This window comes from Ranitomeya variabilis, chromosome 8 (genome assembly GCF_051348905.1).
Source record: "Ranitomeya variabilis isolate aRanVar5 chromosome 8, aRanVar5.hap1, whole genome shotgun sequence".
NCBI lineage: Eukaryota > Metazoa > Chordata > Amphibia > Anura > Dendrobatidae > Ranitomeya > Ranitomeya variabilis.
Genome location: NC_135239.1, coordinates 121,705,559 through 121,732,859, shown reverse-complemented (window position 1 = coordinate 121,732,859; position 27,301 = coordinate 121,705,559).

The window sequence follows — 27,301 nt, the reverse complement described above, 5'->3', positions numbered from 1 at the left end:
GACAAATACATTAGAGTCTGTAGTTTGAGAAATCGATGACTCACAGGTCCTCAACTGGTAGCTTCATTAAATAGTACACACAAAACGCCAGTGTCAACGTCTACAGTGACTCCGTGATGCTGGCCATCAGGGCAGAGTGGCAAAGTAAAAGCCATATCTGTGACTGTAAAAGGAAAAGATTAATATGGACAAAAGAACACAGATATTGGACAGAGGAAGATTGGAAAAAAGTGTTATGGACAGACGAATCCAAGTTTGAGGTTTTTGGATCACACAGAAGAACCTTTGTGAGATGCAGAACAACTGAAAAGATGCTGGAAGAGTGCCTGACGCTATCTGTCAAGCATGGTGGAGGTAATGTGATGGTCTGGGGTTGCTTTGGTAAAATCATTACCGAACCCGACAGGATATGAGACATGGTTTACATACAGTAAACCATTGCATATCCGTTAGATTTTTATATGTCATTCACTAATAATGTTAGTATGTGTGTGTGTAAGCTGGTGTTAAATTAAAGGATTAATTCACGGAAAAACAGGCGTGGGCTCCCGCACAATTTTCTCCATCAGAGAGGGAAAGCCAGTGCCTGAGGGCAGATATTAGTAGCCTAGAGAGGGACCATGTTTATTGGACCCCCCTGGCTAAAAACATCTGCCCCCATACACCCCAGAAAAGGCACGTCTGTAAGATCCGCCTATTCCGGCACTTAGCGTCTCTCTTCCCACTGCCCAGTAGCGATGGCATATAGGGTAATAAGGGGTTAATGTCACCTTGCTGTTGTAAGGTAACATTAACCCTTTATTACCCCATATGCCACCGCTACTGGGCAATGGGAAGAGAGAGGCTAAGTGCCGGAATAGGCGCATCTGTAAGATGCGCCTTTTCTGGGGTGGCTGGAGGTAGTGTTTTTTTGCCAGGCGGGCCCAATAACCATGGTCCCTCTCTAGGCTACTAATATCTGCCTTCAGTCACTGGCTTTCCCTCTCTGGCGGAGAAAATTGTGCGGGAGCCCACGTCAGTTTTTCCCATTAATACTTTAATTTAACACCTACAGCTCCAAAATTTGACACGCACTCAGTACTAACATAATTAGTGAGGGATAGGGTTGAGCGACTTTCATTTTTTTAAGATCGAGTCGGGTTTTGTGAAACCCGACTTTGTCCAAAGTCGAGTCGAGTGAAGTCGGCCGATTATCACGAGAAGTCGGGGATCGACCGAAACATAAAACCCAATGCAAGTCAATGGGAAAGCATAGTCGGCAGTGAGTGGAGGCCAGGAAAACACCTACAGTGCCTATTTTAATGCCAAAAACATCCATTCTTGTTTCTGAAGCTTGTCAATCTTAATTAACTTTAAAATAATAGTTGGGCATTGGAAATTGGGGGTCATTTGGCAAAAGTTGTGGGGGGTAGGGCTGGTTCAAGGTTTTAGTGGGCCCAGGAAACGTGGACTACGTCACGGCGGTGGAGGTAAGTATTTCAACTTTGCAAGTGTTGTGATCCTGAGCAAGCAGGGAGGCCCACTCGTTCGCATTGGCACTGGCACAGGGCCCCTCAAAGTACGGTGGTGTGTTTGCACGGCGAGGGTGCCTCCCACCGGCAGCGACACTTTTGCATACTCTGAGGGGCCCTGTGCCTGTGACGTCGCCTACGAGTATGCCCCCCTACCTGTTGAAGAAACCTGCACTTTCATCTGCACCTTCCTCTTTGTCCCTGTGTAAGGTGGTATAGTATGCGGGAAGGGGAACGTGACTTTCAGCAGGGTCAGATTGTGGCTGTGTAGCGTGCAAGGGGAATGTAGTGGTCTGGGTCAAAGTACCACAAGACTCATCTAGCACCGGCTTGGCAAAGGGCAGGATGAGGCGGAAACACTGATATAGGCACAAATAATAAAGTGGGTAAAATGCAGGTCAAAATTGGTAACAGGACTAACCAGGTGGCATTGCTTAGTTCAGTGGAGTAGAAAACCCAGGAGCGGCAGACAGACACCATTAGTAGGGCCGAACCACACTAGTAGGCCCTATGCAGTTTAATATTACAAATGAAGGCCGAAAGCCTGAAGATTAAAGGTCAGGAAAATAACACAGGACAACACCAAGGTGCGGCACACACCGTTACTAGGCCCAACCAAAGTAGTAAGCCGAAAGCCTGAACATTGAAGGTCGGGACAACAAAACAGGAGAAAACCCAGTAGCGTCAGACACCGTTTTAAGGGCCCAACCACACATTTTAAAAACAACTACTTAATGAGAGCTTTAAGATTGAAGCTCAGCTTTATACAGTGGAGGACAACACCATGGAGCGGCACACACCGTTAGTAGGGCCCAACCAAAGTTGAAGGCCAAATGCAGTTTAATATCTGCTACTATAGGCCGAAAGCCAAAAGATTGAAGCTCAGCTTTACACAGTGGAGGACAACACCAGGGAGCGGCAGACACCGTTAGTAGGCCCCAACCACCAATTTTTACCAACAAATACTTAATGAGAGCCAGAAGGTTGAAGCTCAGACAAGGCAACCTGGAGGAGAACACCAAGGAGGAGGAGAACACCAAGGAGGAGGAGCACACCGTTACTAGGCCCCAACCCAAGTAGTATGGCAACTGTAGTGTTACATTTAAAAATACTTAATGAGAGCCAGAAGGTTGAAGCTCAGACAAGGCAACCTGGAGGAGAACACCAAGGAGGAGGAGAACATAAAGGAGGAGGAGAACACCGTTACTAGGCCCCAACCCAAGTAGTATGGCAACTGTAGTGTTACATTTAAAAATACTTAATGAGAGCCAGAAGGTTGAAGCTCAGACAAGGAAACCTGGAGGAGAACACCAAGGAGGAGGAGAACACCGTTACTAGGCCCCAACTCAAGTAGTATGGCAACTGTAGTGTTACATTTAAAAATACTTAATGAGAGCCAGAAGGTTGAAGCTCAGACAAGGCAACCTGGAGGAGAACACCAAGGAGGAGGAAAACACCAAGGAGGAGGAGAACACCGTTACTAGGCCCCAACCCAAGTAGTATGGCAACTGTAGTGTTACATTTAAAAATACTTAATGAGAGCCAGAAGGTTGAAGCTCAGACAAGGAAACCTGGAGGAGAACACCAAGGAGGAGGAGAACACCGTTACTAGGCCCCAACTCAAGTAGTATGGCAACTGTAGTCTTACATTTAAAAATACTTAATGAGAGCCAGAAGGTTGAAGCTCAGACAAGGCAACCTGGAGGAGAACACCAAGGAGGAGGAAAACACCAAGGAGGAGGAGAACACCGTTACTAGGCCTAACCAAAGTAGTAAGCCGAAAGCCTGAACATTGAAGGTCGGGACAACAAAACAGGAGAAAACCCAGTAGCGTCAGACACCGTTTTAAGGGCCCAACCACACATTTTAAAAACAACTACTTAATGAGAGCTTTAAGATTGAAGCTCAGCTTTATACAGTGGAGGACAACACCATGGAGCGGCACACACCGTTAGTAGGGCCCAACCAAAGTTGAAGGCCAAATGCAGTTTAATATCTGCTACTATAGGCCGAAAGCCAAAAGATTGAAGCTCAGCTTTACACAGTGGAGGACAACACCAGGGAGCGGCAGACACCGTTAGTAGGCCCCAACCACCAATTTTTACCAACAAATACTTAATGAGAGCCAGAAGGTTGAAGCTCAGACAAGGCAACCTGGAGGAGAACACCAAGGAGGAGGAGAACACCAAGGAGGAGGAGCACACCGTTACTAGGCCCCAACCCAAGTAGTATGGCAACTGTAGTGTTACATTTAAAAATACTTAATGAGAGCCAGAAGGTTGAAGCTCAGACAAGGCAACCTGGAGGAGAACACCAAGGAGGAGGAGAACATCAAGGAGGAGGAGAACACCGTTACTAGGCCCCAACCCAAGTAGTATGGCAACTGTAGTGTTACATTTAAAAATACTTAATGAGAGCCAGAAGGTTGAAGCTCAGACAAGGAAACCTGGAGGAGAACACCAAGGAGGAGGAGAACACCGTTACTAGGCCCCAACTCAAGTAGTATGGCAACTGTAGTGTTACATTTAAAAATACTTAATGAGAGCCAGAAGGTTGAAGCTCAGACAAGGCAACCTGGAGGAGAACACCAAGGAGGAGGAAAACACCAAGGAGGAGGAGAACACCGTTACTAGGCCCCAACCCAAGTAGTATGGCAACTGTAGTGTTACATTTAAAAATACTTAATGAGAGCCAGAAGGTTGAAGCTCAGACAAGGCAACCTGGAGGAGAACACCAAGGAGGAGGAGAACACCAAGGAGGAGGAGAACACCGTTACTAGGCCCCAACCCAAGTAGTATGGCAACTGTAGTGTTACATTTAAAAATACTTAATGAGAGCCAGAAGGTTGAAGCTCAGACAAGGAAACCTGGAGAAGAACACCAAGGAGGAGGAGAACACCGTTACTAGGCCCCAACCCAAGTAGTATGGCAACTGTAGTGTTACATTTTAAAATACTTAATGAGAGCCAGAAGGTTGAAGCTCAGACAAGGAAACCTGGAGAAGAACACCAAGGAGGAGGAGAACACCGTTACTAGGCCCCAACTCAAGTAGTATGGCAACTGTAGTGTTACATTTAAAAATACTTAATGAGAGCCAGAAGGTTGAAGCTCAGACAAGGCAACCTGGAGGAGAACACCAAGGAGGAGGAGAACACCAAGGAGGAGGAGAACACCGTTACTAGGCCCCAACCCAAGTAGTATGGCAACTGTAGTGTTACATTTAAAAATACTTAATGAGAGCCAGAAGGTTGAAGCTCAGACAAGGCAACCTGGAGGAGAACACGAAGGAGGAGGAGAACACCAACTAGGAGGAGAACACCGTTACTAGGCCCCAACCCAAGTAGTATGGCAACTGTAGTGTTACATTTAAAAATACTTAATGAGAGCCAGAAGGTTGAAGCTCAGACAAGGCAACCTGGAGGAGAACACCAAGGAGGAGGAGAACACCGTTACTAGGCCCCAACCCAAGTAGTATGGCAACTGTAGTGTTACATTTAAAAATACTTAATGAGAGCCAGAAGGTTGAAGCTCAGACAAGGCAACCTGGAGGAGAACACCAAGGAGGAGGAGAACACCAAGGAGGAGGAGAACACCGTTACTAGGCCCCAACCCAAGTAGTATGGCAACTGTAGTGTTACATTTAAAAATACTTAATGAGAGCCAGAAGGTTGAAGCTCAGACAAGGCAACCTGGAGGAGAACACCAAGGAGGAGGAGAACACCGTTACTAGGCCCCAACCCAAGTAGTATGGCAACTGTAGTGTTACATTTAAAAATTCTTAATGAGAGCCAGAAGGTTGAAGCTCAGACAACGCAACCTGGAGGAGAACACCAAGGAGGAGGAGAACACCCAGGAGGAGGAGAACACCCAGGAGAGGCAGACATCACTTGTAGGCCCCAACCAAACTAGTAGCCCAAATGCAGTTTCCTATTTTTTAAAAAAGCCCGAAAACCTGAATTTAGGACAATTTTATTTAGGGACTGCAGACAGACTTAGTAGGCTGTCCTCTGTGGACCATGCATCCACCACATTAACACATTGCGCCGTAATGGACACGTAACCTTCCGTGGCCATGCCTACAGGTCCACGCGTCTGTTCTCAGGTGCACCTTTGTACTCAGATTGCCAGAGTGCATGGACAATGCGGTCTTTTACATGCTGGTGGAGGGTTGGGATGGCTTTTCTCGCAAAAGAAGTGTCGACTGGTTAGCTTGTAGCGGGGTACAGCGTAGTCCATCATGGCTTTATTAATATTAAATAAAATATATAAATAGGCTCTATGAACTTTTAAATAGGTTCCACGGACAGCATTGGTGTGGTCAGCGGAGGACGATTGCAAGGAGGGACCGCAGACAGGTTTACTGGGCCTAAAATAAATAAAAATAGGCTATATGCACTTAAAAATAGGTTACATGGGTACACAGGCAGCATTGGTGTGGTCAGCGGAGGACGATTGCGAGGGACCGCAGACAGGCTTACTGGGCCTAAAATAAATAAAAATTGGCTATATGCACTTAAAAATAGGTTACATGGGTACACAGGCAGCATTGGTGTGGTCAGCGGAGGACGATTGCGAGGGACCGCAGACAGGCTTACTAGGCCTAAAATAAATAAAAATAGGCTCTATGCAGTTTTAAATAGGTTACATGGGTACACAGGCAGCATTGGTGTGGTCAGCGGAGGACGATTGCGAGGGACCACAGACAGGCTTACTAGGCCTAAAATAAATAAAAATACGCTATATGCACTTTAAAATAGGTTACATGGATACACAGGCAGCATTGGTGTGGTCAGCCGAGGACGATTGCGAGGGACCGCAGACAGGCTTACTGGGCCTAAAATAAATAAAAATTGGCTATATGCACTTAAAAATAGGTTACATGGGTACACAGGCAGCATTGGTGTGGTCAGCGGAGGACGATTGCGAGGGACAGCAGACAGGCTTACTGGGCCTAAAATAAATAAAAATAGGCTATATGCACTTAAAAATAGGTTACATGGGTACACAGGCAGCATTGGTGTGGTCAGCGGAGGACGATTGCGAGGGACAGCAGACAGGCTTACTGGGCCTAAAATAAATAAAAATAGGCTATATGCACTTAAAAATAGGTTACATGGGTACACAGGCAGCATTGGTGTGGTCAGCGGAGGACGATTGCGAGGGACCACAGACAGGCTTACTAGGCCTAAAATAAATAAAAATACGCTATATGCACTTTAAAATAGGTTACATGGATACACAGGCAGCATTGGTGTGGTCAGCCGAGGACGATTGCGAGGGACCGCAGACAGGCTTACTGGGCCTAAAATAAATAAAAATTGGCTATATGCACTTAAAAATAGGTTACATGGGTACACAGGCAGCATTGGTGTGGTCAGCGGAGGACGATTGCGAGGGACAGCAGACAGGCTTACTGGGCCTAAAATAAATAAAAATAGGCTATATGCACTTAAAAATAGGTTACATGGGTACACAGGCAGCATTGGTGTGGTCAGCGGAGGACGATTGCGAGGGACAGCAGACAGGCTTACTGGGCCTAAAATAAATAAAAATAGGCTATATGCACTTTAAAATAGGTTACATGGGTACACAGGCAGCATTGGTGTGGTCAGCGGAGGACGATTGCAAGGAGGGACCGCAGACAGGCTTACTAGGCCTAAAATAAATAAAAATAGGCTATATGCACTTAAAAATAGGTTACATGGGTACACAGGCAGCATTGGTGTGGTCAGCGGAGGACGATTGCGAGGGACAGCAGACAGGCTTACTGGGACTAAAATAAATAAAAATAGGCTATATGCACTTAAAAATAGGTTACATGGGTACACAGGCAGCATTGGTGTGGTCAGCGGAGGACGATTGCAAGGAGGGACCGCAGACAGACTTACTAGGCCTAAAATAAATAAAAATAGGCTCTATGCAGTTTTAAATAGGTTACATGGGTACACAGGCAGCATTGCTGTGGTCAGCGGAAGACGATTGCAAGGAGGGACCGCAGACAGGCTTACTAGGCCTAAAATAAATAAAAATAGGCTATATGCACTTAAAAATAGGTTACATGGGTACACAGGCAGCATTGGTGTGGTCAGCGGAGGACGATTGCGAGGGACAGCAGACAGGCTTACTGGGACTAAAATAAATAAAAATAGGCTATATGCACTTAAAAATAGGTTACATGGGTACACAGGCAGCATTGGTGTGGTCAGCGGAGGACGATTGCGAGGGACCGCAGACAGGCTTACTAGGCCTAAAATAAATAAAAATAGGCTCTATGCAGTTTTAAATAGGTTACATGGGTACACAGGCAGCATTGCTGTGGTCAGCGGAGGACGATTGCAAGGAGGGACCGCAGACAGGCTTACTAGGCCTAAAATACATAAAAATAGGCTATATGCACTTAAAAATAGGTTACATGGGTACAGAGGCAGCATTGGTGTGGTCAGCGGAGGACGATTGCGAGGGACCGCAGACAGGCTTACTGGGCCTAAAATATATAAAAATAGGCTATATGCACTTAAAAATAGGTTACATGGGTACACAGGCAGCATTGGTGTGGTCAGCGGAGGACGATTGCGAGGGACCACAGACAGGCTTACTAGGCCTAAAATAAATAAAAATACGCTATATGCACTTTAAAATAGGTTACATGGATACACAGGCAGCATTGGTGTGGTCAGCCGAGGACGATTGCAAGGGACCGCATACAGGCTTACTGGGCCTAAAATAAATAAAAATTGGCTATATGCACTTAAAAATAGGTTACATGGGTACACAGGCAGCATTGGTGTGGTCAGCGGAGGACGATTGTGAGGGACAGCAGACAGGCTTACTGGGCCTAAAATAAATAAAAATAGGCTATATGCACTTAAAAATAGGTTACATGGGTACACAGGCAGCATTGGTGTGGTCAGCGGAGGACGATTGCGAGGGACAGCAGACAGGCTTACTGGGCCTAAAATAAATAAAAATAGGCTATATGCACTTAAAAATAGGTTACATGGGTACACAGGCAGCATTGGTGTGGTCAGCGGAGGACGATTGCGAGGGACAGCAGACAGGCTTACTGGGCCTAAAATAAATAAAAATAGGCTATATGCACTTTAAAATAGGTTACATGGGTACACAGGCAGCATTGGTGTGGTCAGCGGAGGACGATTGCAAGGAGGGACCGCAGACAGGCTTACTAGGCCTAAAATAAATAAAAATAGGCTATATGCACTTAAAAATAGGTTACATGGGTACACAGGCAGCATTGGTGTGGTCAGCGGAGGACGATTGCGAGGGACAGCAGACAGGCTTACTGGGACTAAAATAAATAAAAATAGGCTATATGCACTTAAAAATAGGTTACATGGGTACACAGGCAGCATTGGTGTGGTCAGCGGAGGACGATTGCAAGGAGGGACCGCAGACAGACTTACTAGGCCTAAAATAAATAAAAATAGGCTATATGCACTTTAAAATAGGTTACATGGGTACACAGGCAGCATTAGTGTGGTCAGCGGAGGACGATTGCAAGGAGGGAACGCAGACAGACTTACTAGGCCTAAAATAAATAAAAATAGGCTATATGCACTTAAAAATAGGTTACATGGGTACACAGGCAGCATTGGTGTGGTCAGCGGAGGACGATTGCGAGGGACCGCAGAAAGGCCTACTGGGCCTAAAATAAATAAAAATAGGCTATATGCACTTAAAAATAGGTTACATGGGTACACAGGCAGCATTGGTGTGGTCAGCGGAGGATGATTGCGAGGGACCGCAGACAGGCTTACTAGGCCTAAAATAAATAAAAATAGGCTCTATGCAGTTTTAAATAGGTTACATGGGTACACAGGCAGCATTGGTGTGGTCAGCGGAGGACGATTGCGAGGGACCGCAGACAGGCTTACTAGGCCTAAAATAAATAAAAATAGGCTCTATGCAGTTTTAAATAGGTTACATGGGTACACAGGCAGCATTGGTGTGGTCAGCGGAGGACGATTGCAAGGAGTGTCTGACACAGTTAGTACTCCCAAAAAATAAATAGATGTTAATGTCTCGCAAAACAACAAAACAAAAAAAAAAAAGTGTGGCATACTTAGGTACAGGGGTGGGCGCCTCTACTGAGTTTCAGACATAGTAATTTGGCACTACGTACTTACTGGTGTCAATATAGGACACTGACCCTGACTATTTTAACTAGCATCATACATGTCAACAAATTGGTATTGTCAGTGCCAGGCATTGAAGGATGTCAGCGCATAGACTAAACATTGTTGGAGCTGTGAGAGATAATTTTGCACGTGGTATAGCACAGTTTGAGCTGGGGGGGGAACTCTCTTGTGGCCGGCAGTACAGGCCCAGGGCCCCTCATGTTACAACGGTGTGTCTGACGTTGGTTGCGCGCCACCACCGCCAGAGACACTTTATTGTACTATGAGGGACCCAGTGGCAGTGCCGTCGACCAAAAGCGGGCACACCCACCTCTTCAGACAAACAGCACTGTAACGGGTGCTTGCGCCAAGTGGCGAGACCACGGCCCCGTGGGGGGAGTTTTCCCATTTAGGGAGGTGGAAACATGTCGTATGCTGGACAAACAGCTGCTGCAAATTAAGAGATTGGGACACTCAGTAAGACCAGTCCACAAGCAAGACCTTTTTATAGGAAAGCTAGGTGTCAGTCAGGAAAGGTGGGGCAAAATAATTGGAAATCCAGGAGTGGTTCATTTTAATGAAGGTTAGATCATCAACATTTTGGATAGCCAGACGAGTCCTTTTTTCGGTTAATATTGAACCAGCAGCACTGAATACTCTTTCTGATAGCACACTAGCTGCTGGGCAAGCAAGCTCCTGCAATGCATATTCTGTCAATTCAGGCCAGGTGTCTAATTTGGATGCCCAGTAATCAAATGGGAATGATGGTTGAGGGAGAACATCGATAAGGGCTGAAAAATAGTTAGTAACCATACTGGACAAATGTTGTCTCCTGTCACTTTGAATAGATGCTGCAGTACCTGTCCTGTCTGCGGTCATTGCGAAATCACTCCACAACCTGGTCAGAAAACCCCTCTGTCCAACGCCACTTCTGATTTGTGCACCTCTAACACCTCTGCCCTGTAGCCCCCTGCAGCTCGTGTGAGAACCATCACCGGCACTGTGTGCTGGGAATGCCTGAATCAAACGGTCTACAAGAGTTGCTTGTTTGGTTGCTAATATTTGTTCGAGGTTCTCATGTGGCTTAATATTTAGCAATTTGCCTTTATAGCGAGGGTCAAGGATGCAGGCCAACTAGTAATCGTCATCGGTAGTGTTGAGCGATACCGTCCGATACTTGAAAGTATCGGTATCGGAAAGTATCGGCCGATACCGGCAAAGTATCGGATCCAATCCGATACCGATACCCGATACCAATACAAGTCAATGGGACTCATGTATCGGACGGTATTCCTGATGGTTCCCAGGGTCTGAAGGAGAGGAAACTCTCCTTCAGGCCCTGGGAACCATATAAATGTGTAAAAGAAAGAATTAAAATAAAAAATATCGCTATACTCACCTCTCCGACGCAGCCGGGACTTCAGCGAGGGAACCGGCAGCGTTGTTTGTTTAAAATTCGCGCTATTACTTGGTTACGTGAATTCCCGGCTTGTGATTGGTCAGGTCGGCCATGTTGCCGGGACGCGGACCAATCACAGCAAGCCGTGACGAAATTACGTCACGGCTTGCTGTGATTGGTCCGCGTCCCGGCAATATGGCCGCCCTGACCAATCACAAGCCGTGACGTCACGGGAGGCTGGACACGCGCTCATTTTAAAATGGGCGCGTGTCCAGCCTCCCGTGATGTCACGGCTTGTGATTGGTTGCGCCGCGGTCAACCAATCACAAGCCGGGAGGCTGGACGCGCTCATTTTAAAATGGGCGCGTGTCCAGCCTCCCGTGACGTCACGGCTTGTGATTGGTTGCGCCGCGGTCAACCAATCACAAGCCGGGAGGCTGGACGCGCTCATTTTAAAATGGGTGCGTGTCCAGCCTCCCGTGACGTCACGGCTTGTGATTGGTCAGGGCGGCCATATTGCCGGGACGCGGACCAATCACAGCAAGCCGTGACGTAATTTCGTCACGGCTTGCTGTGATTGGTCCGCGTCCCGGCAACGTGGCCGACCTGACCAATCACAAGCCGGGAATTCACGTAACCAAGTAATAGCGCGAATTTTAAACAAACAACGCTGCCGGTTCCCTCGCTGAAGTCCCGGCTGCGTCGGAGAGGTGAGTATAGCGATATTTTTTATTTTAATTCTCTCTTTTACACATTTTAACATTAATGTTGTTGCGATACCCGATACCCGATACCACAAGAGTATCGGAATCCCGGTATCGGAATTCCGATACAGCAAGTATCGGCCGATACCCGATACTTGCAGCATCGGAATGCTCAACACTAGTCATCGGTCATCATTTTAATAATGCGTGGGTCCCTTTTGAGGATACGTAAGGCATAATCTGCCATGTGGGCCAAAGTTCCAGTTGTCAAATCTGCGGTTGTGCTGGTTTGAGGGGCAGTTACAGGCAAATCTACGTCACTTGTCTCCCTTAAAAAAACAGAACCCGGCCTTGCAACGCCACTAATTTCTGTTGGCCCAGGAGAAGCTTCCTCATTAAAAAAGTACTCATCCCCATCATCCTCCTCGTCCTCCTCCTCCTCTTCGCCCGCTACCGCGTCCTCTACACGGCCCTGACCAGACAATGGCTGACTGTCATCAAGGCTTTCCTCTTCCTCGGCTGCAGACGCCTGCTCCTTTATGTCCATCAGACTTTGCATCAGCAGACGCATTAGGGGGATGCTCATGCTTATTATGGTGTTATCTGCACTAACCAGCCGTGTGCATTCCTCAAAACACTGAAGGACTTGACACAGGTCTTGTAGCTTCAACCACTGCACACCTGACAACTCCATGTCTGCCATCCAACTGCCTGCCCATGTATCCTCCCACAAATACATAACAGCACGCCTCTGTTCGCACAGTCTCTGAAGCATGTGCAGTGTGGAGTTCCACCTTGTTGCAACGTCGATGATTAGGCGATGCTGGGGAAGGTTCAAAGACCGCTGATAGTTATGCATACGGCTGGAGTGTACGGGCGAACGGTGGATATGCGAGCAAAGTCTGCGCACTTTGAGGAGCAGGTCGGGTAACCCCGGATAACTTTTCAGGAAGCACTGCACCACCAGGTTTAAGGTGTGAGCCAGGCAAGGAATGTGTTTCAGTTGGGAAAGGGCTATGGCAGCCATGAAATTCCTTCCGTTATCACTCACTACCTTGCCTGCCTCAAGATGTACAGTGCCCAGCCATGACTGAGTTTCTTTCTGCAAGAACTCGGACAGAACTTCCGCGGTGTGTCTGTTGTCGCCCAAACACTTCATTGCCAATACAGCCTGCTGACGCTTGCGACTAGCTGTCCCATAATGGAACACCTGGTGTGCAACAGTGGCAGCTGCGGATGGAGTGGTTTTGCGACTGCGGTCTGTGGACGAGTTCTCGCTTCTGCAGGAGGACGAGGAAGAGGAGGAGGGGGGCGAATGCCTACAACCAACTGTTTCCTAGACCGTGGGCTAGGCAGAACTGTCCCAATATTGCTGTCCCCTGTGGACCCTGCATCCACCACATTCACCCAGTGTGCCGTGATGGACACGTAACGTCCCTGGCCATGCCTACTGGTCCATGCATCTGTTGTCAGGTGCACCTTTGTAGTCACAGATTGCCTGAGTGCATGGACGATGCGGTCTTTAACATGCTGTTGAAGGGCTGGGATGGCTTTTCTAGAAAAGAAGTGCCGACTGGGTAGCTCATAGCGTGGTACAGCGTAGTCCATCAGCGCTTTGAAAGCTTCGCTTTCAACTAACTGGTAGGGCATCATCTCTAATGAGATTAGTCTAGCAATGTGGGCGTTCAAACCCTGTGTACGCGGATGCGAGGATGAGTACATCCTTTTCCTAACAAGAGTCTCATGGAGGGTGAGCTGGACTGGAGAGCTGGAGATCGTGGAACTAGCGGTGGTGCCGGTGGACATGGCAGACTGAGAGAGGGTTGGAGATGGTATTCTTGCCGGTGCCCTACATGCAGTGTTTCCTACTACGAACCTGGTGATTCCCTGACTGCTTTGGCCTGGAGACGAAAGCTGCACAGATACTGCAGGTGGTGCGGGAAATGGTGGGCTTACAGTGAGGGAAGGGATGTAGCGTTGCTGACTAGCTTCATTGGCCGAGGGTGCTGCAACCTTTAGGGACGTTTGGTAGTTAGTCCAGGCTTGCAAATGCATGGTGGTTAAATGTCTATGCATGCAACTTGTATTTAGACTTTTAAGATTCTGACCTCTGCTTAAGGTAGTTGATAGGGTTGAGCGAAACGGGTCATTCATTTTCAAAAGTCGCCGACTTTTGGCAAAGTCGACGTCTCATGAAACCGAGCCGATCCCAGCGTTGCATCGGCCATGCGGTACGCGACTTTCACGCCAAAGTCGCGTTTCAATGACGCGAAAAGCGCCATTTCTCAGCCAATGAAGGTGAACGCAGAGTTTGGGCAGCGTGATGACATAGTGCCTGGTCCCCACCATCTTAGAGAAGGGCATTGCAGTGATTGGCTTGCTCTCTGCGGCGTCACAGGGGCTATAAAGGGGCGTTCCCGCCGACCGCCATCTCACTGCTGCTGATCTGAGCTTAGGGAGAGGTTGCTGCCACTTCGTCACAAGCAGGGAGAGCGTTAGGCAGGGTCCATAAACCACAAAACCGCTTGTGCTGTAGCGATTTCCACTGTCCAACACCACCTTCGGTGTGCAGGGACAGTGGAAGCGACATTTTTTTATTTTTTCTCTCAGCGCTGTAGCTCATTGGGCTGACCTAGAAGGCTCCCTGATAGCTGTATTGCTGTGTGTACGCCACTGTGGAAACCAACTGCTTTTTTCAAAGCACATATCCTCTTGTTCCTTCCTTTATGCACAGCTATCTGTGCTAATTGTAGGACAGTCCCTGTTTTTTTTTTTTTTTTTGTTGGAGATTAAGATTGGCATTTCTGCTAGAGTGCCATCCGTGTGTGTGCCATCTCTCACTGAGTGGGCCATAGAAAGCCTATTTATGTTTTTCCATGATTTGGGTTCTAAAATCTACCTGAAAAAAAAACACTACATCAATCAGTGGTAGAAAAATATTGGCCTCAGTCAGGGCTTGTGTGCCACTCCAGACTCCTGTGTGTGCCATCTCTCACTCAGTGGGCCATAGAAAGCCTTTTTTTTATTATTATTATTTGGTTTCTAAAGTCTCCCTGAAAAAAAAAATAAAAAATTAAAAAAACAGTGGGAGATTAATATTGCCCTTTCAGCTTGTGTGCCAGTCTTGACTCCTGGGTGTGCCACCTCTCTCTCTCTCAAATTGTGGGCCATAGAAAGCCTATTTATTTTTTTGCTTGATTTGGGTTCTAAAATCTACCTTTAAAAAAATCACTACATCAATCAGTGGGAGACAAATATTGGCCTCAGTCAGTGCTTGTGTGCCACTCCTGACTCCTGTGTGTGCCATCTCTCACTCAGTGGGCCATAGAAAGCTTATTAATTTTTTTTATTATTATTTGGTTTCTAAAGTCTCCCTGAAAAAAAAAAATTAAAAAAACAGTGGGAGATTAATATTGCCCTTTCAGCTTGTGTGCCAGTCTTGACTCCTGGGTGTGCCACCTCTCTCTCTCAAATTGTGGGCCATAGAAAGCCTATTTATTTTTTTGCTTGATTTGGGTTCTAAAATCTACCTTTAAAAAAATCACTACATCAATCAGTGGGAGAAAAATATTGGCCTCAGTCAGTGCTTGTGTGCCACTCCTGACTCCTGTGTGTGCCATCTCTCACTCAGTGGGCCATAGAAAGCTTATTAATTTTTTTTATTATTATTTGGTTTCTAAAGTCTCCCTGAAAAAAAAAAAAAAAAATTAAAAAAACAGTGGGAGATTAATATTGCCCTTTCAGCTTGTGTGCCAGTCTTGACTCCTGGGTGTGCCACCTCTCTCTCTCTCAAATTGTGGGCCATAGAAAGCCTATTTATTTTTTTTGCTTGATTTGGGTTCTAAAATCTACCTTTAAAAAAATCACTACATCAATCAGTGGGAGAAAAATATTGGCCTCAGTCAGGGCTTGTGTGCCACTCCTGACTCCTGTGTGTGCCATCTCTCACTCAGTGGGCCATAGAAAGCCTATTTATTTTTTTGCTTGATTTGGGTTCTAAAATCTACCTTTAAAAAAATCACTACATCAATCAGTGGGAGAAAAATATTGGCCTCAGTCAGGGCTTGTGTGCCACTCCTGACTCCTGTGTGTGCCATCTCTCACTCAGTGGGCCATAGAAAGCCTATTTATTTTTTTGCTTGATTTGGGTTCTAAAATCTACCTTTAAAAAGATCACTACATCAATCAGTGGGAGAAAAATATTGGCCTCAGTCAGTGCTTGTGTGCCACTCCTGACTCCTGTGTGTGCCATCTCTCACTCAGTGGGCCATAGAAAGCTTATTAATTTTTTTTTTATTATTTGGTTTCTAAAGTCTCCCTGAAAAAAAAAAGAAAAATTAAAAAAAAGTGGGAGATTAATATTACCCTTTCAGCTTGTGTGCCAGTCTTGACTCCTGGGTGTGCCACCTCTCTCTCTCAAATTGTGGGCCATAGAAAGCCTATTTATTTTTTTGCTTGATTTGGGTTCTAAATTCTACCTTTAAAAAAATCACTACATCAATCAGTGGGAGAAAAATATTGGCCTCAGTCAGGGCTTGTGTGCCACTCCTGACTCCTGTGTGTGCCATCTCTCACTCAGTGGGCCATAGAAAGCCTATTTATTTTTTTGCTTGATTTGGGTTCTAAAATCTACCTTTAAAAAAATCACTACATCAATCAGTGGGAGAAAAATATTGGCCTCAGTCAGGGCTTGTGTGCCACTCCTGACTCCTGTGTGTGCCATCTCTCACTCAGTGGGCCATAGAAAGCCTATTTATTTTTTTGCTTGATTTGGGTTCTAAAATCTACCTTTAAAAAAATCACTACATCAATCAGTGGGAGAAAAATATTGGCCTCAGTCAGGGCTTGTGTGCCACTCCTGACTCCTGTGTGTGCCATCTCTCACTCAGTGGGCCATAGAAAGCCTATTTTTTTTTTTTGCTTGATTTGGGTTCTAAAATCTACCTTTAAAAAAATCACTACATCAATCAGTGGGAGAAAAATATTGGCCTCAGGGCTTGTGTGCCACTCCTGACTCCTGTGTGTGCCATCTCTCACTCAGTGGGCCATAGAAAGCCTATTTATTTTTTTGCTTGATTTGGGTTCTAAAATCTACCAGAAAAAAAAATAAAACATCAATCAGTGGGAGATTAATATTGGCCTCAGGGCTTGTGTGCCACTCCTGACTCCTGTGTGTGCTATCTCTCACTCAGTGGGCCATAGAAAGCCTATTTATTTTTTTGCTTGGTTTGGGTTCTAAAATCTACCTGAAAAAAAAAAAAACATCAATCAGTGGGAGATTAATATTGGCCTCAGGGCTTGTGTGCCACTCCTGACTCCTGTGTGTGCCATCTCTCACTCAGTGGGCCATAGAAAGCCTATTTTTTTTTTTGCTTGATTTGGGTTCTAAAATCTACCTTTAAAAAAATCACTACATCAATCAGTGGGAGAAAAATATTGGCCTCAGTCAGTGCTTGTGTGCCACTCCTGACTCCTGTGTGTGCCATCTCTCACTCAGTGGGCCATAGAAAGCCTATTTATTTTTTTGCTTGATTTGGGTTCTAAAATCTACCAGAAAAAAAAATAAAACATCAATCAGTGGAAGATTAATATAGGCCTCAGGGCTTGTGTGCCACTCCTGACTCCTGTGTGTGCTATCTCTCACTCAGTGGGCCATAGAAAGCCTATTTATTTTTTTGCTTGATTTGGGTTCTAAAATCTACCTTTAAAAAGATCACTACATCAATCAGTGGGAGAAAAATATTGGCCTCAGTCAGTGCTTGTGTGCCACTCCTGACTCCTGTGTGTGCCATCTCTCACTCAGTGGGCCATAGAAAGCTTATTAATTTTTTTTTTTATTATTTGGTTTCTAAAGTCTCCCTGAAAAAAAAAAGAAAAATTAAAAAAACAGTGGGAGATTAATATTGCCCTTTCAGCTTGTGTGCCAGTCTTGACTCCTGGGTGTGCCACCTCTCTCTCTCAAATTGTGGGCCATAGAAAGCCCATTTATTTTTTTGCTTGATTTGGGTTCTAAATTCTACCTTTAAAAAAATCACTACATCAATCAGTGGGAGAAAAATATTGGCCTCAGTCAGGGCTTGTGTGCCACTCCTGACTCCTGTGTGTGCCATCTCTCACTCAGTGGGCCATAGAAAGCCTATTTATTTTTTTGCTTGATTTGGGTTCTAAAATCTACCTTTAAAAAATCACTACATCAATCAGTGGGAGAAAAATATTGGCCTCAGTCAGGGCTTGTGTGCCACTCCTGACTCCTGTGTGTGCCATCTCTCACTCAGTGGGCCATAGAAAGCCTATTTATTTTTTTGCTTGATTTGGGTTCTAAAATCTACCTTTAAAAAAATCACTACATCAATCAGTGGGAGAAAAATATTGGCCTCAGTCAGGGCTTGTGTGCCACTCCTGACTCCTGTGTGTGCCATCTCTCACTCAGTGGGCCATAGAAAGCCTATTTTTTTTTTTGCTTGATTTGGGTTCTAAAATCTACCTTTAAAAAAATCACTACATCAATCAGTGGGAGAAAAATATTGGCCTCAGGGCTTGTGTGCCACTCCTGACTCCTGTGTGTGCCATCTCTCACTCAGTGGGCCATAGAAAGCCTATTTATTTTTTTGCTTGATTTGGGTTCTAAAATCTACCAGAAAAAAAAATAAAACTTCAATCAGTGGGAGATTAATATTGGCCTCAGGGCTTGTGTGCCACTCCTGACTCCTGTGTGTGCTATCTCTCACTCAGTGGGCCATAGAAAGCCTATTTATTTTTTTGCTTGATTTGGGTTCTAAAATCTACCTGAAAAAAAAAAAACATCAATCAGTGGGAGATTAATATTGGCCTCAGGGCTTGTGTGCCACTCCTGACTCCTGTGTGTGCCATCTCTCACTCAGTGGGCCATAGAAAGCCTATTTTTTTTTTGCTTGATTTGGGTTCTAAAATTTACCTTTAAAAAAATCACTACATCAATCAGTGGGAGAAAAATATTGGCCTCAGTCAGTGCTTGTGTGCCACTCCTGACTCCTGTGTGTGCTGTTATGACCCCAATGGCGAGGGTCTCAGAGGAACGTGGAAGTCTGCAGAATACAAAAATCCAGCTCATAGGGCAGTGGTAACTGGGTTGACCATATATCTACTCCTAACGCCAACACTAGAAGTAGCCGGGGATCATTCCTACGTTGATTCTAGATGACACGCGCCAGCCGGAGAATCTAGCTACCCCTAGTAGAGGAAAACAAAGACCTTTCTTGCCTCCAGAGAAGGGGACCCCAAAGCTGGATAGAAGCCCCCCACAAATAATGACAGTGAGGTAAGAGGAAATGACAAACACAGAAATGAACCAGGTTTAGCACAGAGAGGCCCGCTTACTGATAGCAGAATAAAGAAAGGTAACTTATATGGTCAACAAAAACCCTATCAAAATCCACACTGGAAATTCAAGAACCCCCGAACCGTCTAACGGTCCGGGGGGAGAACACCAGTCCCCTAGAGCTTCCAGCAAAGGTCAGGATATAGATTTGGAACAAGCTGGACAAAAATACAAAACCAAAACAAATAGCAAAAAGCAAAAGGCAGACTTAGCTGATATAACTGGAACCAGGATCAGTAGACAAGAGCACAGCAGACTAGCTCTGATAACTACGTTGCCAGGCATTGAACTGAAGGTCCAGGGAGCTTATATAGCAACACCCCTAACTAACGACGCAGGTGCGGATAAAAGGAATGACAGAAAAACCAGAGTCAAAAAACTAGTAACCACTAGAGGGAGCAAAAAGCAAATTCACAACAGTACCCCCCCCTTAGTGAGGGGTCACCGAACCCTCACCACGACCACCAGGGCGATCAGGATGAGCGGCATGAAAGGCACGAACTAAATCGGCCGCATGAACATCAGAGGCGACCACCCAGGAATTATCCTCCTGACCATAGCCCTTCCACTTGACCAGGTACTGAAGCCTCCGCCTGGAGAGGCGAGAATCCAAGATCTTCTCCACCACGTACTCCAACTCGCCCTCAACCAACACCGGAGCAGGAGGCTCAGCAGAAGGAACTACAGGCACAATGTACCGCCGCAACAAGGACCTATGAAATACATTGTGAATAGCAAACGACACAGGAAGATCCAGACGAAAAGATACAGGATTAAGGATTTCCAATATCTTGTAAGGCCCAATAAAACGAGGTTTAAATTTGGGAGAGGAGACCTTCATAGGAACAAAGCGGGAAGAAAGCCACACCAAATCCCCAACGCGTAGTCGGGGACCCACACCGCGGCGGCGGTTGGCAAAGCGCTGAGCCTTCTCCTGTGACAACTTCAAGTTGTCCACCACATGATTCCAGATCTGCTGCAACCTATCCACCACAGAATCCACCCCAGGACAGTCAGAAGGCTCCACATGACCCGAAGAAAAGCGAGGATGGAAACCAGAGTTGCAGAAAAAAGGCGAAACCAAGGTGGCGGAACTAGCCCGATTATTAAGGGCAAACTCAGCCAACGGCAAGAATGTCACCCAATCGTCCTGATCAGCAGAGACAAAACACCTCAAATAAGCCTCCAAAGTCTGATTGGTTCGCTCCGTCTGTCCATTAGTCTGAGGATGGAAAGCAGACGAAAACGACAAATCAATGCCCATCCTACTACAAAAGGATCGCCAGAACCTGGAAACGAACTGGGATCCTCTGTCTGACACAATATTCTCAGGGATGCCGTGCAAACGAACCACGTTCTGGAAAAACACAGGAACCAGATCGGAAGAGGAAGGCAGCTTAGGCAAAGGAACCAAATGGACCATCTTGGAGAAGCGATCACATATCACCCAGATAACGGACATGCCCTGAGATAGCGGAAGATCAGAAATGAAATCCATGGAGATATGTGTCCAAGGTCTCTTCGGGACAGGCAAGGGCAAGAGCAAACCGCTGGCACGAGAACAGCAAGGCTTAGCTCGAGCACAAGTCCCACAGGACTGCACAAATGACCGCACATCCCTTGACAAGGAAGGCCACCAAAAGGACCTGGCCACCAGATCTCTGGTGCCAAAAATTCCCGGGTGACCTGCCAACACCGAGGAATGAACCTCGGAAATGACTCTGCTGGTCCACTTATCCGGGACAAACAGTCTGTCAGGTGGACAAGACTCAGGCCTATCAGCCTGAAATCTCTGCAACACACGTCGCAGATCCGGAGAAATAGCTGACAAGATAACTCCATCTTTAAGAATACCAACAGGATCAGCGACTCCAGGAGCATCAGGCACAAAGCTCCTAGAAAGAGCATCGGCCTTCACATTCTTTGAACCTGGTAAATACGAGACAACAAAATCAAAGCGGGAGAAAAACAATGACCAGCGGGCCTGTCTCGGATTAAGGCGTTTAGCAGACTCGAGATACATCAGATTTTTGTGATCAGTCAAGACCACCACACGATGCTTAGCACCCTCGAGCCAATGACGCCACTCCTCAAATGCCCATTTCATGGCCAACAACTCCCGATTGCCCACATCATAATTTCGCTCGGCAGGCGAAAACTTCCTAGAGAAAAAGGCACAAGGTTTCATAACAGAGCAACCAGGGCCTCTCTGCGACAAAACGGCCCCTGCCCCAATCTCCGAAGCATCCACCTCAACCTGAAAGGGAAGTGAGACGTCAGGCTGGCACAAAACAGGCGCCGAAGTAAACCGGCGTTTCAACTCCTGGAAAGCCTCCACGGCAGCAGGAGCCCAGTTAGCTACATTGGAGCCCTTCTTGGTCATATCCGTCAAAGGTTTCACAATGCTAGAAAAATTAGCGATAAAACGACGGTAGAAGTTAGCGAAGCCCAAGAACTTCTGAAGACTCTTAACTGACGAGGGCTGAGTCCAATCAAGAATAGCTCGGACCTTGACTGGGTCCATCTCCACAGCAGAGGGGGAAAAAATGAACCCCAAAAAGGGAACCTTCTGTACACCAAAGAGACACTTTGAGCCCTTGACAAACAAAGAATTTTCACGCAAAATTTTAAAGACCAACCTGACCTGCTCCACATGCGAATCCCAATTATCAGAAAAAACCAAAATATCATCCAGATAAACAATCAAAAATTTATCCAGATACTTCCGGAAAATGTCATGCATAAAGGACTGAAAAACTGAAGGCGCATTGGAGAGCCCAAAAGGCATCACCAAGTACTCAAAATGACCTTCGGGCGTATTGAATGCGGTTTTCCATTCATCACCTTGCTTAATGCGCACAAGGTTGTACGCACCACGAAGGTCTATCTTGGTGAACCACTTGGCACCCTTAATCCGGGCAAACAAGTCAGACAACAGCGGTAAAGGATACTGAAATTTGACAGTGATCTTATTTAAAAGCCGATAATCAATACAAGGTCTCAAAGATCCGTCCTTTTTTGCCACAAAAAAGAATCCCGCACCAAGAGGGGAAGAAGACGGACGAATATGTCCTTTTTCCAGAGACTCCTTGATATATGAACGCATAGCGGTATGTTCAGGTACCGACAGATTAAACAGTCTTCCCTTAGGAAATTTACTGCCTGGGATCAAATCTATAGCACAGTCACAGTCCCTATGAGGAGGCAGTGCACTGGACTCAGACTCACTGAAGACATCCTGATAATCAGACAAATACTCCGGAACTTCCGAAGGCGTAGAAGAAGCAATAGACACAGGCAGGGAATCCTCATGAATACCACGACAGCCCCAACTTGAGACTGACATAGCCTTCCAGTCCAGGACTGGATTATGGGTCTGTAACCATGGCAGCCCTAAAACAACCAAATCATGCATTTTATGTAAAACCAGGAAACGTATCACCTCGCGGTGTTCAGGAGTCATGCACATGGTAACCTGAGTCCAATACTGCGGTTTATTTGCTGCCAATGGTGTAGCATCAATACCCCTAAGAGGAATAGGATTTTCTAATGGTTCAAGAGTAAATCCACAGCGCTTAGCAAATGAGAGATCCATGAGACTCAGGGCAGCACCTGAATCTACAAACGCCATGACAGGATAAGATGACAGTGAGCAAATCAAAGTTACAGACAGAATAAATTTAGGTTGCAAATTACCAACGGTGACAGGACTAACAACCTTAGCTATACGTTTAGAGCATGCTGAGATAACATGTGTAGAATCACCACAGTAGTAGCACAAGCCATTCCGGCGTCTATGAATTTTCCGCTCATTTCTAGTCAGGATTCTATCACATTGCATTAAATCAGGTGTCTGTTCAGACAACACCATGAGGGAATTTGCGGTTTTTCTATCACATTGCACCGAATTAGGTGTCTGTTCAGACAACACCATGAGGGAATTTGCGGTTTTGCGCTCCTGCAACCGCCGGTCAATTTGAATAGCCAGTGCCATAGTATCATTCAGACCTGCGGGAATGGGAAAACCCACCATAACATTCTTAATGGCTTCAGAAAGGCCATTTCTAAAATTAGCGGCCAGTGCACACTCGTTCCAATGTGTCAGCACGGACCATTTCCGAAATTTTTGGCAATACACTTCAGCCTCGTCCTGCCCCTGAGACATAGACAGCAAGGCCTTTTCTGCCTGAATCTCAAGATTGGGTTCCTCATAAAGTAAACCGAGCGCCAGAAAAAACGCATCAAGATCAGCCAATGCCGGATCTCCTGGCGCCAGCGAAAAAGCCCAATCCTGAGGGTCGCCCCGTAAGAACGAAATAACAATTTTTACTTGCTGAGCAGAATCTCCTGATGAACAGGGTCTCAGGGACAAAAACAATTTACAATTATTCACGAAATTCCTAAACTTAAACCTGTCTCCGGAAAACAGTTCAGGAATCGGTATTTTAGGTTCTGACCTAGGATTTCTGATAACATAGTCTTGTATGCCCTGCACACGAGTAGCCAGCTGGTCCACACTTGTAATCAAGGTCTGGACATTCATGTCTGCAGCAAGCATAGCCACTCTGAGGTAAAGGGGAAGGAGAAAGAAAAAAAAAAAAAAACTCAGAATCTTCTTTCTTATAATCCCTCTTCTGCAATGCATTAAACATTTAATACTGGCCTGGCAAACTGTTATGACCCCAATGGCGAGGGTCTCAGAGGAACGTGGAAGTCTGCAGAATACAAAAATCCAGCTCATAGGGCAGTGGTAACTGGGTTGACCATATATCTACTCCTAACGCCAACACTAGAAGTAGCCGGGGATCATTCCTACGTTGATTCTAGATGACACTCGCCAGCCGGAGAATCTAGCTACCCCTAGTAGAGGAAAACAAAGACCTTTCTTGCCTCCAGAGAAGGGGACCCCAAAGCTGGATAGAAGCCCCCCACAAATAATGACGGTGAGGTAAGAGGAAATGACAAACACAGAAATGAACCAGGTTTAGCACAGAGAGGCCCGCTTACTGATAGCAGAATAAAGAAAGGTAACTTATATGGTCAACAAAAACCCTATCAAAATCCACACTGGAAATTCAAGAACCCCCGAACCGTCTAACGGTCCGGGGGGAGAACACCAGTCCCCTAGAGCTTCCAGCAAAGGTCAGGATATAGATTTGGAACAAGCTGGACAAAAATACAAAACCAAAACAAATAGCAAAAAGCAAAAGGCAGACTTAGCTGATATAACTGGAACCAGGATCAGTAGACAAGAGCACAGCAGACTAGCTCTGATAACTACGTTGCCAGGCATTGAACTGAAGGTCCAGGGAGCTTATATAGCAACACCCCTAACTAACGACGCAGGTGCGGATAAAAGGAATGACAGAAAAACCAGAGTCAAAAAACTAGTAACCACTAGAGGGAGCAAAAAGCAAATTCACAGCAGTGTGCCATCTCTCACTCAGTGGGCCATAGAAAGCCTATTTATTTTTTTGCTTGATTTGGGTTCTAAAATCTACCAGAAAAAAAAATAAAACATCAATCAGTGGGAGATTAATATTGGCCTCAGGGCTTGTGTGCCACTCCTGACTCCTGTGTGTGCTGTTGTGAAATTGGATTTTGGGCTCCCCCGGTGGCCACTGGTGGAATTGAACTGGTGTGCATCATCCCCTCTGTTCACCTGTTCCCATCAGGATGTGGGAGTCGCTATTTAGCCTTGCTCCTCTGTCACTTCCATGCCGGTCAACATTGTAATCAGAAGCCTTTCTGTGCATGTTCCTGCTGCTAGACAACTTCCAGCTAAGTTGGACTTTAGTCCTCGTTTGTTTTTGCATTTTGTTCCAGTTCACAGCTGTAGTTTCGTTTCTGTGTCTGGAAAGCTCTTGTGATCTGAAATTGCCACTCTGATGTTATGAGTTAATACTAGAGTCTTAAAGTAATTTCAGGATGGTATTTTGATAGGGTTTTCAGCTGACCATGAAAGTGCCCTTTCTGTCTTCCTGCTATCTAGTAAGCGGACCTCAATTTTGCTAAACCTATTTTCATACTACGTTTGTCATTTCATCTAAAATCACCGCCAATATATGTGGGGGCCTCTGTCTGCCTTTCGGGGAAATTTCTCTAGAGGTGAGCCAGGACTATATTTTCCTCTGCCAGGATTAGTTAGTCCTCCGGCCGGCGCTGGGCGTCTAGGGATAAAACGTAGGCAAACGCTACCCGGCTACTGTTAGTTGTGCGGCAGGTTTAGTTCATGGTCAGTTTAGTTTCCATCCTTCCAAGAGCTAGTTCTTATGTTTGCTGGGCTATGTTCTCTTGCCATTGAGAACCATAACAGTTTGACCGGCCCAAAAGGGTTAAATTAATTGACAGAGAAAGGAGAGAAAAGAGAAGTCTGCTGAAGATTTTTTTTTTTTTTCCCCTTCAGTTCTGAGTGTGCTTGTAATTGAATCTCTTGCAAGTCTGCCTATATTGCAGCCTTTCTCTCTCTCTCTCCTTCTAATCCTGGAATGGCTCTGTGTGCACCTGTTTAAAATGGATATTCAGAGTTTAGCTGCAGGTTTGAATCTCACCACGAAAGTTCAAAATTTACAAGATTTTGTTATTCATGTTCCTATATCTGAACCTAGAATTCCTTTGCCTGAATTTTTCTCAGGGAATAGATCTTGCTTTCAAAATTTCAAAAATAATTGCAAGTTGTTTTTGTCCCTGAAATCTCGCTCTGCTGGAGATCCTGCTCAGCAGGTCAGGATTGTGATTTCCTTGCTCCGGGGCGACCCTCAGGATTGGGCTTTTGCATTGGCTCCAGGGGATCCTGCGTTGCTCAATGTGGATGCGTTTTTTCTGGCCTTGGGGTTGCTTTATGAGGAACCCCAGTCAGAACTTCAGGCGGAAAAGGCCTTGATGTCCCTATCTCAGGGGCAAGACGAAGCTGAAATATACTGCCAGAAATTTCGTAAATGGGCTGTGCTTACTCAGTGGAATGAGTGCGCCCTGGCGGCGAATTTCAGAGAGGGTCTCTCTGATGCCATTAAGGATGTTATGGTGGGGTTCCCTGTGCCTGCGGGTCTGAATGAGTCCATGACAATGGCTATCCAGATCGATAGGCGTCTGCGGGAGCGCAAACCTGTGCACCATTTGGCGGTGTCTACTGAGAAGACGCCAGAGAATATGCAATGTGATAGAATTCTGTCCAGAAGTGAACGGCAGAATTTTAGACGAAAAAATGGGTTGTGCTTCTATTGCGGTGATTCAACTCACGTTATATCAGCATGCTCTAAGCGTACTAAGAAGCTTGATAAGTCTGTTTCAATTGGCACTTTACGGTCTAAGTTTATTCTATCTGTGACCCTGATTTGTTCTTTATCATCTATTACCGCGGATGCCTATGTCGACTCTGGCGCCGCTTTGAGTCTTATGGATTGGTCCTTTGCCAAACGCTGTGGGTATGATTTGGAGCCTCTTGAAACTCCTATACCCCTGAAGGGGATTGACTCCACCCCATTGGCTAGCAATAAACCACAATACTGGACACAAGTAACTATGCGGATTAATCCGGATCACCAGGAGATTATTCGCTTTCTTGTGCTGTATAACCTACATGATGTGTTGGTACTTGGATTGCCATGGCTGCAATCTCATAACCCAGTCCTTGACTGGAAAGCTATGTCTGTGTTAAGCTGGGGATGTAAGGGGACGCATGGGGACGTACCTGTGGTTTCCATTTCATCATCTATTCCCTCTGAGATTCCTGAATTCTTGACTGAATATCGTGACGTTTTTGAAGAACCTAAGCTTGGTTCATTACCTCCGCACCGGGAGTGCGATTGTGCCATAGATTTGATTCCGGGTAGTAAATACCCTAAGGGTCGTTTGTTTAATCTGTCTGTGCCTGAACATGCTGCTATGCGAGAATATATAAAGGAGTCCTTGGAAAAGGGACATATTCGTCCTTCATCATCTCCCTTAGGAGCCGGTTTTTTCTTTGTGGCTAAGAAAGATGGCTCTTTGAGGCCGTGTATTGATTATCGGCTTTTGAATAAAATCACGGTTAAATATCAATATCCGTTGCCACTGCTGACTGATTTGTTTGCTCGCATAAAGGGGGCCAAGTGGTTCTCTAAGATAGATCTCCGTGGGGCGTATAATTTGGTGCGAATTAAGCAGGGGGATGAGTGGAAAACCGCATTTAATACGCCCGAGGGCCACTTTGAGTAT